A 15740-nucleotide genomic window follows, 5' to 3' on the forward strand; every position below is an offset into this window, starting at 1 on the left:
TTATTACTTGAACTAGCAGCACAGAACTTACACTTAAGTCCATTCTTATCTGATTATTCGTATGTGCAACCTAATTCAACCGCAGCATTCCTTGAATCTGGCGTATCTGTGGTTACTTTTACTTTTAACCATTCATGCTTGAATGAATCTCGCGCTTTCTTATTTTGCATTTCTTTACCACTTGCTGTACGTGTTTTTCTCTTCAACATTTTAAAATATCAGCACAAAGACTGTTAATTTAATGAAATCGACACGAAAAACGATTAATTTAATGCACTACTGTATGTCTAGAGAAGGCAAACTGAGTGAAGTACAGTAGACAGTGCAGCGACTGGTCACTCAGCGAAATAAAATGTGCTAACTAATGTGGCTCGCTGGTTATTTACACGCGCTGGCATGTTAATGACGGTCTGCCACCATTATCTAACTTCACAGGGTGACGTCACTGACACGCAGCTTAGAGGGAACATTGATTACCACTTTGTGTCCCTGGTACTCTGTTCATCACTTCATCCAAATCACTCCAAAAATCTTCTTTCTCATCCATCGCACATCCAACTTGCGGTGCATAAGCACTAACAACATTCATCATCACAGCTTCAGTTTCCAGCTTCATAATCCTCACTCTGTCTGACACTCTCTTCACCTCCAGAACACTCTTGACATGCTGTTCCATCAGAATAACTCCTACTCCATTTCTCCTCCCATCCACACCATGATAGACCAGTTTGAATCCATCTCTGATCCACCTGGCCTTACTCCCCTTCCATTTAGTCTCTTCACACACAATATATCAGCCGTTCTCCTCCCCATCATATCTGCTAACTCTCTGCGCTTACCAGTCATAATGCCCACATTCAAAGTTCCTACCCTCAGTTCCACTCTCTTGACCTTCCTCCTCTCCTCCTGCCTCCGGACACGTCTCCCTCTCTTCTTCTCCTTCTTATTCTTCTTCTACTGATTTCTACCAGCACCCTGTTGGCTAGCAGTACTTGTGGTGGTCATTGTTAATCCGGGCCTCGACTGATCTGGAAATTTGTATTATGTTCCGCATATTGATTTGGCAAAATGTTACACCGGATGTCCTTCCTGACGTAACCCTCACCATTTATCCAGGCTTCGGACCGGCACGAAGAAACACACTGGTGTGTGCATCCCCTGTGGCCGGGTTACAGACATGAAAGACACTAAGACAGAGAAATGTGAAAGACACAATATAACTAATGGACAGGTGTCAAAGGTGCTATATGATAGATGGATGGATGGATAGACGGATGGACGGACAGATGGAATCCCAGTAAGCCGAGTGCTCATTAACAGAACACACTGAGTCCGTGTCGCATTTTGTGAATGTCAGACATTTTCCTCACTGACTCGTCCTCAGGCTGCTTTACAAATTCACTGAAATTCAATTAGTGACTCGGTGATTGGTGAGCAGCGGCCGATCGTCTTCATGGACTGATTCGTTGAGGTCAGCAGACCATCATGGCTGTGGTGGGTTTACATTGACGTGATTTTTAACACAACATTATCAAACCGGTTTAATCCAGTTCAGGCTGCGTTGTGTTAAGTCAGGTGCTCACAAACACACAAGGCCAACTCAGAGTCGCCAATTCACCCAACATGCACGTCTGTGGATTGTGTGAAGAAAACCAGGAGTGACACGAGGAGAACACGCTAACCTGACAAAGACAACCACTGGGCACTAAATTCAAAGTCGTGAAGCTCAATCTGTGAGGCCGCAGCTCCAACTCCTCGGCCATCATGCTGTCCTGAATCGAGTATTCACAGTTCAGTTCCTATTCTTCATATCTCTTAGTATTTTGAAGCTGCTTCTTTTAATATTAAAGTTCATTTCTACTGAATGAATCGTCTCCTTTAATGACTGAGTAGCTTCAGCTCACTCCATGACGACTTTCTTCATGAACTTCATGTCTCTCAGCACTCGATGGCCGTCTTGTTTGCTGCCCAGTAAATCATCAAGCCGTCAGTCACAAGTTTAATGACAACTCATTACAAACTTGTCATTCTCAGGCAGTTCTTATTTTATATTTATTTCTTATTTTCATATTCCGTGTAGCCCTGACCTGTGGTGTGACCCCTAAACGTTTAGTAGGCCACTGGAACTGGAAGAACGAAAGACTGAGAATGGAAGGTTCAGGGGTTTATTGTGATGAAAGCAAAACTCAGCTTGACAGTGGACTGATTTTAAATTAAAGAAGTGTACGGTGACAATAAAAAGTGTCATTTGAGAAAGCCAGCTGTCAGTGAGGACAGTCCATTAGAACTCTGACCTCGACTGTGACAATATGGCATTTCTCGTAATTGTAGAATTTTGTTTTTAACAGTAGAATCTCTGAAGCCTGCACATGTTTTTGTGGTCCCGGACCACCTTATCACCGCTTCATGCCAGGCTGTTACAGACTCAAATCAAATGTGTGTTTTAATTATATAATAATAACATCTCACTACTCAAAGCACTAAATTCAGAGAAGACCCAGGATTCAAACCTGGAAACCTTTTCACTGCAAAGCAGCAGCTCTACCTCTGCACCAGCTGAGTGGATCTACGAGGCAGGCGCGTTTTCACCGTCAAATCAGCAAACACACACACGCATTCAAACGTCTAGCTATGCAATGCCCTACAACCCATCACCACCTGAGTGGTGAGAATTTTACTGTGCGGTGACTTCATCTGGCTGAATGGAGGACGGACCAGTGAGCGCATTCTGCACAACAAAAGTGCTCGTAACTGGGCAGAGGGTGCGGTGATCAGGAGCTGAAAGGAAAATGAAGGTGGTCTGTGAAGATTTGCAGACTTCAGGGATTCTAGTGTTAATTCCAAAAGATTCTGTCCAATCAAATGAGCTCTTTACTATTAGTGTCTCGTCAGTGCAGCTCCTGATTGGTTCTTGTTAATTGTGTTGTGCTCCGCCCCCAGTCCCGTTACACATTCCCAGATTTCCTCACTTGTTTTTTCCTCTCCTTTCAGACTTCTGTCCCCTCACACTGGACATCAACACGGCAAACAGATACCTCCGTCTGTCTGAAGGGAACAAGAAAGTGAGATGGCGGAGGACAAAAGCCGAATATCCTGATCATCCTGACAGATTTGACGAGTGGGAAGAGGTTCTGTGCAGAGAGGCTCTGACTGGGACTCGCTGTTACTGGGAGGTGGAGTGGAGTGGACACCTCATAAGGATTGGAGTCGCATATAAAGGACTGAGCAGGAAAAGAGTGGAGAGCGGCCTTGGATACAACGACAAGTCCTGGAGTTTGCAGTGCTCTCCATCCCAGTACTCTGTGTGGCACAATAACAAGAAGACTGTAATCAGCGCCCCCTACAGCCCCACAATAGGTGTGTATCTGGACTGGCCTGCTGGCTCTCTGTCATTTTATAGCGTCTCACACACAATGACCCTCCTGCACAGGTTCAACACCTCCTTCACTGAGCCCCTCTATCCAGGGTTTAGGGTTGATATTCACTCCAGTGTAACAATCAGCCATCTGACACCATGTGACCACTGACCAGTACCCTCCACCAGTCACTTGATGTCCCCACAAGCTCAGGTCCTCTTTTTAATATTAGTAGTTTTGGTTCAATACACTTTTGAATTTGGAGATAAAAAAGCAGGGAGAGTGCCGCCATTATATTTTTAGTTTGAATATTCAGTGGTGGAGAGAGAGAGGCTGACATGTGTGGCTTATGAGGGCCAATGAGATGCCAGGGGTCCTTCTGGAATGTACCTGTTGAAAGAAATGTAGATGTAGATTACCGTGTATACTCAACGTATAAGTCGGGTCTTGAAACCCAAAAAATCGATCATAAAATCAAAAATGCAACGCTTACATTTTCTGTTTTTACATCATCTCGCCTCCTCCAATCTCGTATCAGTTTCTCAGGCGCATCAAATTTTGTTGCCGTTACCAATTTCTTTCGCTACTTCAACGACGTTTAATTTAAAACCAGCTTCATATTTTCTTCTTCGTAGATAAGAGATGCTCTTATGATAAAAGTGTATGAAGGTGTGAGATACAAAAAACACAAAACAGTGCAAACGTCGCTTCAGAATAGTTCGGGTATTACTGTGTGGTCACGTAGGCACAATAGAGAGAAGACAAAAGGCCGTGTGCTGCCCTCTCTAAGGTGGGCGTTAGCATGTCGTAATCTCTTGGACCAATGGTGTGAGTTTTCTGCATTCGCATTATAAAATACCAGAAATTATACGATCAAATCAAGTCTCGACTTGTCCACGGGAGAGCTTATCCGCGAGTATATACGGTATGTATCCTAAGTCATTCTCAAGCGTCCACACCTGAATGTAAAAGCACAGAAGTGATGTCTCTAGAGATCACTTAAGGGGTCTGCAGCTTCTGAAGTAATTCATTCCAACTCTTTGAACATGAAGACTCACCGGTCAGTTAAATGTCTGCAGAGCTCTGACGCAGTTTGGTGTTGTACACTGGGAGGCAACTCGTGTCGCATTAGAAATGAAAACTTCTCCCCTCCTTCCTGATCTCATTTGTGTTTCCTTCATCCTTTTGACGAAAGCAGATGGATTTCACTGTCAGGATGTACAATGGAAATCTCAGTTTATGTTGCCGTTCCGCTGACACACACACACATTCCTCGTACTGATTTCCTGGCCCACCTGGACCTCTGAAGGAGTGGCATTGTCACCCTGACATCAGAGTGAATGGCCAGCTTGACGGCCTCTCCATCGTGCATTACAATCTTCACCAGCAGGTCATGTCACATGTGTAGATGCGACCCTAAGAGAAATTCCTGTTGTCTGGCGATAAAGTTCAATAAATTCAATTCATCTCAATACATCAGTCATCCTGGTGGACCCCGAGTTGTTAAAAACTCTCAGAATCCAGTAGAGAAGAAAGATAAAAAGAGCAGAGTTGGAATAGTTACTCAAAGAAAGCAGTCTGTTAGAAATGGCCGACTGCTTCCATCAAATTTTAACAGGGTCACTTGTTGTTTTCTGGAAAAAAGGTAATCCCACTTCTAACTACCATACCTTTACCACACTCTGTAAATCGTTCAGATATGTGACAAGCACAAGGTGACACAGCACAGGTTCTGGAATTTATAATAAAAGCTGTTGTGGAAGAGAAGATGGTGGCAAAATTGGCAAAAACCCCTCCAGGAGGCGCTGTCTTGGAGCACTTCTAGCCACTGGCTCATCCCACCATGTTGTGCAGAGATGCACCGCTGGGGAGAGTTTTTGCCCACAGCTGTCAGGCAATTCATTGCTTCCTCCTGGCATCCAAACTTAATACTTAATAATCTTTGAGTTAACTTGTCCTGCTTGTCCTATCTCCTGACATCTGACCCCTGCTCCGGTTTGAAGCTGCTGTGATGTGATTCGTTTGATTGTTTTTGGCTTTTATTGCAAAACCTAATGTTGGTCATTTGTCCCCTCTGTAATATTTTGAATCCTAATAAACGTTTAAATATTTAAACACCTCTGTTTAGTTTTCTTGGGCCAGGTTTTGTTTTTTCATTTTTCATTTTTTTCTCTTCTCTATATTCGGGCCTGTGCAGACTCTAAGCCTACCTTTTAGTTTGGGGACAGGCTCCCTTTGATAGTGAGGCCTACTCTGTGGAGTGCTGGCCTGCAACAGCTTTTGAGATTTTATTGCCAATAAATAAAGGCCTTCATTTCAAATGATTATTAATACAAAATTGTTACTTGAATACTAGCCAATTGTGAGTTGATAAATGATAAAATGATTGTATATTGATAAGTGGAAGCAGTGATCGGCAATAACAACAGCAATATGTCCCTCCCATCTTGGTGTTCTTTACATTATCTAAAAAGGCACGTAACAATTCAAAAGAAATCTGTCATATTTTGAAATAACCTCTCTTACATTCACTGACAATTTTGGTAAAACCAACTCTAACCAACCGTGCACAGATTCCTTTGTTTTTGCTGCAATTTTAAAGAGATTAAAGCGATCAAAACGCCCGTTGAGATGCAGCACTGCTGCATGTCTTTAGATTTGTAGATTGAACTCCTTAACCTCTATAGGAAATGGAACTCCCCTCAAGTGTGATTCATATCTGCTTAGAAACACGTACTTAATGGAAGCAACAAAATCTAGTTTGCCAGTAACTATATTGTGATGACAAGAAATTAAACAGTTGTGTGATACACTACTCCATTATTGAGAAATGTCACTAAATTACAGTAACTCGTTACTTTGTATTACATCACAACAACTCTAAGAAGGAGTAAGGTGAGAATAAAGAGTGATGGGTGACCTCAACAGAGTGAGTGAGTCAGGTGTGCCACTCGTGTGTCTGTGCTGATGTGACATGACATAAATAAATACATTAAAGAGGAGGAGAATGTGAAAAAAGAGTGAGAGGTGAGGGTGATAAAGAAGAGTGTCAGGGGGATAAAGGGCCAGATGAACGATCCCCAGAGATAAAGTGAGTGAGTCAGGTGTGGCGCTCGTGCGTCGGTGCTTTTGTAACACAACATTAACATGTAAAGAACTGAGTTTTGTTCTTCCTGTCTGATTTTCTCTTTCTGACTCGTCACGGGTCAAGGACTGTACTGCGGTCACAGACTGCACCAATCAAGTCAAATTCATATCCCAATAAGAAACAAATATTTAATTCTTTGTCCTCACAGTCAGCCTACCATTTAGTCATTTGTAGGGCTGCGGTTCGATTAAAAAAAGTCATGATTTAATTGTATGATTAGTGATTTTTAATTGAAATCAACTGCCTATTAATTTACATTTTATTTGTATTTCCTTCAAGCTTGTGAATATTTTCTTATAAAGCAGAAATAACTCCAATTAATTTCTAATGCAAATCAGTTTTATTTAGCACTATCCTGGGCATATTAAAATTATTCCAGTTAGTTTACTGAACAGTTTTGTATAACAGACTAAACAATTGACTAAAGAGTGAAATGCGAATCAGTCAATAGAACAAAGTTAGTTTTATTTCATTTTATTTTAAGCACTTTAATTGGTTCTGTGAACAATGCTGTCTTTAAAATGACATGAAGGTGAAAATTAAGACATCATTGATTTTCCATTTCTTCAGCCAGTTGATTAAGCACGTTCGATGTTTAAGAGATGCTCTTTTTCATTAATAACATATCCCGATGCTTAACGCAAACGCCCCGTGTCAGGAATCATTCCTTGTAAATGTAACGTAGTTACTTTACTCATTACTTACAAAAGCAAGCTGCAGGTGAGCGTGATCAACTCAAAGTCAAGGTCCTGCTACAATACGGCGAGGTCATGTAAAGAGTGCCGTTTTGACCCAGAGCAGCCAGCGCACTCTCAAGAGTTTGATTTATGGGGCAGAGTCAGGTGTTGGCTGAAGACAAAGCAAGCGTCACCCAAAGAAATTGTAGAGAGACTTGCATGTGACTCCTTAATGAATGTCCTCCCCAACTTTCTCACCCACTGGATCCATGGGCTTGAGACAACATCCATGGAAACCCTAATAACAACCCTCGAGTGCCACCAGGCAGCTTCACGACTTGAGGGGTCAGGACAGCCTGCTGACTGCCAGCCTACCTGAACCTAAGCCTGTCCACAGAATGACAGGTCGGGCAGTTGGATCACACGAGAGGCATGGCGTCCCCCCCGTGCTACTTCTAAGTGCAGGGAGGAGGGTCACAACATCACCTATTGTGCCCATTTCAGTGAGCCCATGAATTGCAGGGTATTGTCTGATGGCTAACCCTTTGTCTCTTCCATTTACCAAGATGATTACAGTAAATGGGCACAAGGTCACGGCGCTTTTAGTTTCCGGCAGTAACATTTCCATCGTTTGTTGCCATTATGTGTTTCTACAACAATGGAGGCTGGAAGTGACTAGTCTGAACTGTATTCATGGAGAAACTCGATGGTACAGGTCTGCCATCTGTGTCTTCACCAACAAGGGGGTAACATGAAAACTAAGGGTGGCGGTCATGTGCAAGCCACCCTATCCCATGATACTGGGGTGAGACTGGTCAAATGTAAAAAGCAGAGTGACATGAACCACCCCGAGTAAAAATCTGGGCCTGAATATAGATGGAGAATCGCCATCGTAAACTGTCTCCATGCTGCGTCAGCAGGGGCACGATCATGTGACAACTTTGTGTGACGCGAGTGACGTAATGCTCTCTCGTGCCACTGACTGAAGGCGAGGCGTCTCAGCACATTGCTCCACCCATCGAGGTTCCTCAGGATCCACTCACTACTTTACATTTTCATTTTAGGCAAACTCCAGCCTTGTTCACAAGAGAACAGTACAATGATAACTCACTTAAATTTGCCAAGAATGCAGTTGTTGTGATCAACGGCCAGCGCACGTCTTATCACATGCCATCGTGACATCACTTTGTGATTAATAACGATCTAGTATATTGTGTAGCTGAGCATGAGGGCGAGGTCAGGTTGCTGTTGCTAGTCCTACAAGCCTTCCGGCAGCAGGTTTGCAGTGTAGCTCACACCCACCTCCTAGGTGCCCATCTGGGTACTGAGAAGACCCTTGAGCGGATTCAGTTCCAATTTTATTAGCTGGGCATAAATCGGGTAGTCGGTTGCTTTTGCACTTCTAGTCCGGAGTGTCAACTGTGGAAGATTCCTAGGTGGGACTGTGCTCCTCTCGTGCCCACCCACTTATTGACATCCCACTTGAGCGAATAGGAGTCGACATTGTAGGACCCCCTAGGACCCTCTGCACAGGGTCACAAATATATTTTACTATTTGTAGACTATGTTAGATGGTATCCTGAGGCAATTCCCTTTAGACTTGCAAATTCAAAAAATTTTGTGCTGGAGGTCTTTGCCCATGTCGGTAGCCCTGAAGAAGTCTCCATTCACCACGGAAACGTTCAGGTAAGTCGCTAAGCTACTCCGCATTAAGCACCTAAAAACCTGAGTGTGCCATCCTCAGATTGATGGTTCAAACAAATTTCCCATACTCAAGGTGCTTATTTAAACAGCAGGGTAGAGGTAACATTGGGTACAAATATTTCTGCAGTAAAACCGATACATACAGGAGATCCAAAGCATTAAATAGAATAAAAGACAATAAACCAAAGTATTAAATTCAATACTAAATTAACCTTTGTAGGATAATCATAGAATTTTGTATTCCAAGGCACAGGGAGCCGGTGAAGGTGAAGATGGCTGTTGCTGGTTCATGTCAGGAGAGTTTTGAATCATCTGGAGCTGTGATATAAGAGTAGTAGTAGTAGTAGTAGTTTATCTATATAGCGCCCTTCACAGACAAAAGGTCACAGATCACTGAACAGCAAATACAAAATAAATACAAACAGTTCAACAAAAACATAAATAAAACCAATAAAAACAATAAATAAACAAACTGAAACTATTCAGCACTGATTAAAGGCTTGCTTAAAAAGAAATGTTTTTAGTTGTTTTTTAAAAGAATCAACGGACTCGACTCCACGCAGACCACAAGGCAGGCTATTCCATAGCCTTGGTGCCACAGACTGAAAGGCACGATCCCCACGGGTTTTTAGCCGTTTAGAGTAGAAGCGGCACCTGCCAGTAGGGAGAAGCAATAATCGATGCGGCCCAAGTTTCTCAGCATTACAAAAGGAAAGGAAGGAACAAACACAGGATACGCTACACAGGAGCGTTTCTTAATGTGGTTTATGTGGGTGGAATAAGAAAGGCATTATTTATTTTATTTACGGCCTTATTTCTGTTTAGAGGTGAAGATCCTGTGAGTCTCGTGTCATTTAGCTGGTGTAGCCGCCGCTTCTACAGACAGCACATCAGGCACAAGACGCTGCTGCTCAGGCGACTCCTCCTGCCGTCTCAGTGACTTGTGGTGGGGATTTGTTAAGGCCATCGACCTGACACAAAGCAAAATTAGAACAGGAAAATCATCCATAATTGAAGTCTAAGGTAGATGAGTTTGAAAATGACCTTCTTGTTCACGTTTGGATTTCAAACATTTGTACAGCTGACTTTATTTGAGATATCATAAAGAAAACTGAACTTTCACCCTCAATGTCCTTGAAAAATAAGTTTTGACCACATTGGGTGCTCAGTGCATCATACGTGAACATGCCTGTCACGTGTTGGCAACGGCCTAGAATCAGGTAAACAACAGGAAAACAAAAAGTGACAAAAATGGTGACAGAATGACATCAGTGTCAACAAGTGAAATCGTTGTCAATGAAGCAAAGTCCAAATACAGTAATCCCTCATCATTTTAAAGCCTGTACAGTAGCTGTCCTTTTGTCTCACTGCCTTGTCTTGCGGGATGTGAAAGCGTCTTCTGAGAAGATCATGTCTCGTTGCCCTCATCTTCTGCCCCAAGATTTTTTTTTTTATAATAGAGAGACAGGAGTCCATCTGACGTCAAGATAAACAAAAACCTGTAGCCCTCCATGGACTGAGCTGAGTAGCCCAGTGACCAACAATCTGGGAATGACAGAGAAGTTCTGGTCCAACTAAGAAATTACACATCAAGGGAATCCTCTTGACACACTGACTGAAGAGAACACCAACTGACATTTTGAAAACCTCCGGGCGGATATTCAGGAAATCACTGCACGTGGAGGAAACACAGAAAGGCTGGGGTCTGCCAAATGTTATTCCATTGGATAAACTAGAAGAAGCAGGCCAGTCAAATTCATTAGAGCCCAGTTGGGGTCAAGCGATGAAAGAAGTTATTAAGGAGAATAGGAGTGTGAGACAGCAGTCATCATGGGTTTAGACCGTGAAATTAACAAGTATGGGGGAATTATAGAGAGAAGAAACAAAAGTGGGCAGTCAGAGAGGTGCAGATGAGGTTATTGAGCTGATTACCAGAAAGAGAGGCTGGCAACCAAAAAAAAGAAGTGGGGTTCAAGTGTGGAGAACATATCGGGCTTAAACACCAGGAATGACGGGAGAGAAATTTCGAAGGAGTGGTCTTCATGAGATGTCACTGCTGGGGTTGCTGCTTCTTTAATTAAAATAAATAAGTGGTGCCTTTAAGAATATGAAGAAGAAGCTGCTTATGTCTGACAATGATACCAAACTAGATAATGTGGACTCAGTCAAATTATTAATAAAGCGTCTGGGCAGCTTTCTGGATGATGAAATCTAATGCAAATAAAAGGAAAGAATGATACATGGGAAGTAAAAAAATGTTTGATTTGAATACACAATGAGAGGTTTGACCCTCACAGTGGACTTGTCAATATCTACTGTACATCCATAGGACAGCAGACATGAAGGAGCCTGCAGAATGTGACATCACGTGCCACCATCTCCACACTCTTAAGTTCCATTAACACTCAGGACCTCACCGTATGATCACTAATTCTGACATCACATGTGTGTGACACCAAAGAACTGTTGAACACAATAAAACAACATCAATCAAAAATCAGAACACAATTCACAAGGTGACACTTAACCTGCGACATTAAAAATGTTCTGAACAAACGTCAGTCAAGTCACGGCCCTGACTGTGTTTGTGTCAACAAGACAGGGGTTCAGATTAACAGGGAGAAGGGACTTACTGCAGCCTGCAATACCCGTGACATACGTCAGTCACGAAACACCCTCTGAGACAGATAACTGTTCCACAACCCTAATATTAACCACAGCGTAACGGGACCCTAATGTTAACTGTAGTGTAATGGGGCCCTAATGTTAACCACAGTGTAACGGGGCCCTAATAATAATAATAATAATAACAATAATAATAATAATAATAATAATAATAATAATAATAATAATGTCTTTGCATTTATATAGTGTTTTTCTCACTACTCAAAGCGCTCAGCAATCTAAAGTTAACCACAGTGTAACGTGGCCCTAATGTTAACCATAGTCTAATGGGATGGATGTTTCATGACTGACGTTGATGGCGTATTACATGAGTGGCCTCATAGGTACTGCAGCCTGCTATTACACTCTGTTGTTAACAGGGGAGCATTGAGTTTTACTTTAGCTCAACTCTGTATTGTGTGGCCACTAGAGGGAGCAGTGGGTGACAGAAGAGTCCATTCACGCCACAGCAGTGAAACTCATGTGACCATCTCATTGCTTTAAACATTTGGGCCTGGATTTAATTTCCAAATAAATTCATTAGAGTTTTCTATTCAGAAGTTTTATTCTTATCATTTACTGACACATTCTACTTTCCACACCTTTACCATTCAGCTTTGCCATGGATGTTATGTGGGACTCAGTCCTCAGTCACTTCTGCACCAGTCATTTGGTGGTTTCATGCCCTGATTGGGTGTTCCAGATTACATTTAATGTCTCCTGCTTAGATGTTTTATTTTCATCCTTTGTGTGATATGTGGAGTGGCCACCAGAGGGGGAGGGCAGTCTGACCGATCTGTCCATCCACTTTCCATTTCAAGTTTGTGGACAATACAAGACAAGACAAGACCCAGTCTGCAGTAGGACCCACTCACACACTTGCACACAGAGGATCACATTGGACTCCACAATTAACTGAGCACTCATGTTGTGTGATGTGGGACTTTACAAAGTCCCAGTAGAAAGCACAGACATTACCAGAACAAGTGAGCCATACAAACAGAGTATGGATGGAGATTTGAGACCAGGGCTCTTGTCCAGTGAGGCAGCAGTGCTTACTATGCCTCCTCTGATCCAGCAAGTGGAGTTCACCATATTTTCAGCTTTTTTTAGTCAAACCCTGACTCGTTCTTTCATTTCTTGCAATTCGATCTTTTATTCCTTTTCCTATCATGAAGAACTTTGTAATTATGCCTACAATGAAAGCTTAAGCTGAAAAGGTTTGTCTCCTTTGATCCCCTCACAGCTTAGACCTCTCAGTCTCTGAACTCCTCTAGCACTGCTGGTTTCTTTTTTCCTGGTGCTTTCCTGTTAAATATTTAAGATGTTAGCAGTTGTTATATAGTGACTTACGTGTAGAAGGTAGTCGCATAGTGTCTTGTGGACTGAGCAAAACTTGAACCAAAATGTCAAATTAGTTGACTTCCAGGCAGGTCATGTGTCTCCATTATGTCACACACAGTACGCAATTGGAAATGGACTTGCAGGATTTTCATTTTCTGAACGACTCCTTGTCCATGTTGCTTTTCTGTCCGTCCATCATTTGCCTTACTTGTCTTTGAGTGTGAGTTGAATTTGAATCCTGGTCCAGTGTGCACCTGAGTTATGCTTTTAAGCTGATGCTGTTATTTTATTATTATTGTTATTTTATTATTATTGTTTGCTTCCTGCCTTGCACCCTGTGTTGGCTGGGATTGGCTCCAGCAGACCCCCTTGATCCTGTAGTTAGGATATAGCGGGATGGATAATAGATGGATGATAAAATACATTTTTAAATATTTTATATAACCCCTTAAGAGAAAATGTTATATTTTATGGTATAATCATTTTTCTATATTTTCGCTTATTATGTTTTTGTGCCCAGCTGGATCATAAAGAATTAGCTCATTGTCTTAATCCTCAAACCTGTAGGGGAACTCACACGTCTCCTAAAATAAGAATAAAAATAATACATTTAAAAAGTCACGTACATCCTAAGCAAACAGGACTATCAATCAAATTGTGGCCATTTAAGGTATTAACATTTGCCAGTCCTGTTAGCAACATCTGCAACCAATCAGGTTAAACGTTTTCTGATTATGTCATGAATCCCTTTATTTCTGAGTAGTGAGCTCATCATTGAATTATATAAATAGAGCGCAGAGGACACTTTTTTCTTTGTAACATGTTGCTAATAAGATATTAGAACATCAGAACACTCAAGGTGAGAACAGGCCATTCAGCCCAACAAAGCTCACCAGTCCTATCCACTTAATTCTTCTAAAAAACATCAAGTCGAGTTTTGAAAGTTCCTAACGTCTTACTGTCTACCACACTACGTGGTCGCTTATTCCAAGTGTCTATCGTTCTTTGTGTGAAGATAAACTTCCTAATGTTTATGTGATAATCTATTTTCTCAAGTTTCCAACTGAGTCCCCGTGTTCTTGATGAACTCATTTTAAAATACAAGTCTCGATCCACTGTACTAATTCCCTTCATAATTTTAAACACTTCAATCAGGTCACCTCTTAATCTTCTTTTGCTTAAACTGTAAAGGCTCAGCTCTTTTAATCGTTCCTCATAACTCATCCCCTGTAGCCCTGAATCAGCTCAGTCGCTCTTCTCTGGACCACCTCTTGTGCTGCTATGTCTTTATGGAGACCCAAACTGCACCCAGGACTCCAGATGAGGCCTCACCAGTGTGTTATAAAGCCTGAGCAGAACCTTCTGTGACTTGTACTCCACACATCAAGGCGCAATATAACCTAAAATTCTGTTAGCCTTCTTAATGGCTTCTGAACACTGTCGAGAAGTCATTAGCTTAGAGTCCACTATGACTCCTAAATCCTTCTTATAAGGTGGACTCTCGAACCTCCTGTGACTTGTACTCCAGACATCAAGGCACTATATAACCTGACATGCACTTGATGCCTCTTGTGAGATTTAGATAAAGAATAATGATTGACGCTTTCTCTTGCCTGTGTTTTATTGCTTAAATCGAGGCATTCCAGTGGAGATGTGTCTGTATTTTCTTCCACACAGATCTCTCATATATCTCTGCTATTCAAATTAATGGCAGTTGTTTTTTAGAAAGGTTTGTATTCCCTTATGGGAGTGTTTGTTTGCTTGCTTGAAATGGGTTAAACCAATAGTGGGCCGGATTCTGTAGGATTTTCCAGGATTTTGCCTGTGATTGGGCTATAGAGTGCCTGTCAAATATGATGCTTCTGGCCACACCCACCAGTCACCACATAGCCTAATGAGCAAGCATCTGGTGTGTGGATGGAGAAAATGGAGAAGCCGAATAAACCACACAGGCGAGAGGAGAAGGTGTAGACACCAGACAGGCCAGGACTGGAAACGGCGAGTTAGCAGAGCTAGAGACGGCACCACCATCCCTCAGTAATCAGACAGCTGAACCTTTATTATCATGTTAATTAGGATGAGCACAATAACTGGCTCAGCTCTAAACATATTTTAAGTTTTGTTACACTACATGGCAAATAAAGGAGCACAACCAATGATATTATGGTCTTCTCTCAGATTGACTACAGCCTGAAAAAGGGTCTGAGCCAACTCATCATGGCACCATGACATCATGGAGAAGGTTAGAAGTACCTCTTCACAGCTCTGGACCTTCTGTGTGCCCCTCATGTCTCAGTGTGTGCTGCTCCCTCAAGTGAACGTATCTGAGAAAGTAGTGGGCTTCATTGGGGGAAAGTGGACACAAAGGACTGAAGTCCACCACCCTGTCTTTGCAAGGGACTGCATGTTTGAGCATTTCTATGGAGATACACTAATTGACCCCCTGGACAATGCTCAGCGTGACCCAGACAATAATAATAATAATAATAATAATAATAATGTTTTATTTATAGAGCACCTTTCCCATGCAGAGGCCAAGGGGAGAACAGGAGAACAGAACTAATCGCTTATTCACTGAGGTGTGAAACATGCCATGTATCAGATGGGCAGCTTAATTCCTGAGCATTTATTTGCTGATGATAGCCATGTGGCCACTCACAGTGCAAACTGGATAAACCAAGATGGCAACTCACATTCACACCACCGGGATACGGACTATGGACTGCTCAGCTCCCGAAAACCCTCAGCGAGTCCGCCATCAAACAATGACTTTAACCGGATGGTGTGTCTCAAGTCTGGTACGGCCAAACCAGGCAGCCAGAAAGCTGGCCACCCAAGCTCTGATTC

The sequence above is a fragment of the Polypterus senegalus genome, chromosome 4 (assembly GCF_016835505.1).
Source record: "Polypterus senegalus isolate Bchr_013 chromosome 4, ASM1683550v1, whole genome shotgun sequence".
Classification (NCBI taxonomy): domain Eukaryota; kingdom Metazoa; phylum Chordata; class Cladistia; order Polypteriformes; family Polypteridae; genus Polypterus; species Polypterus senegalus.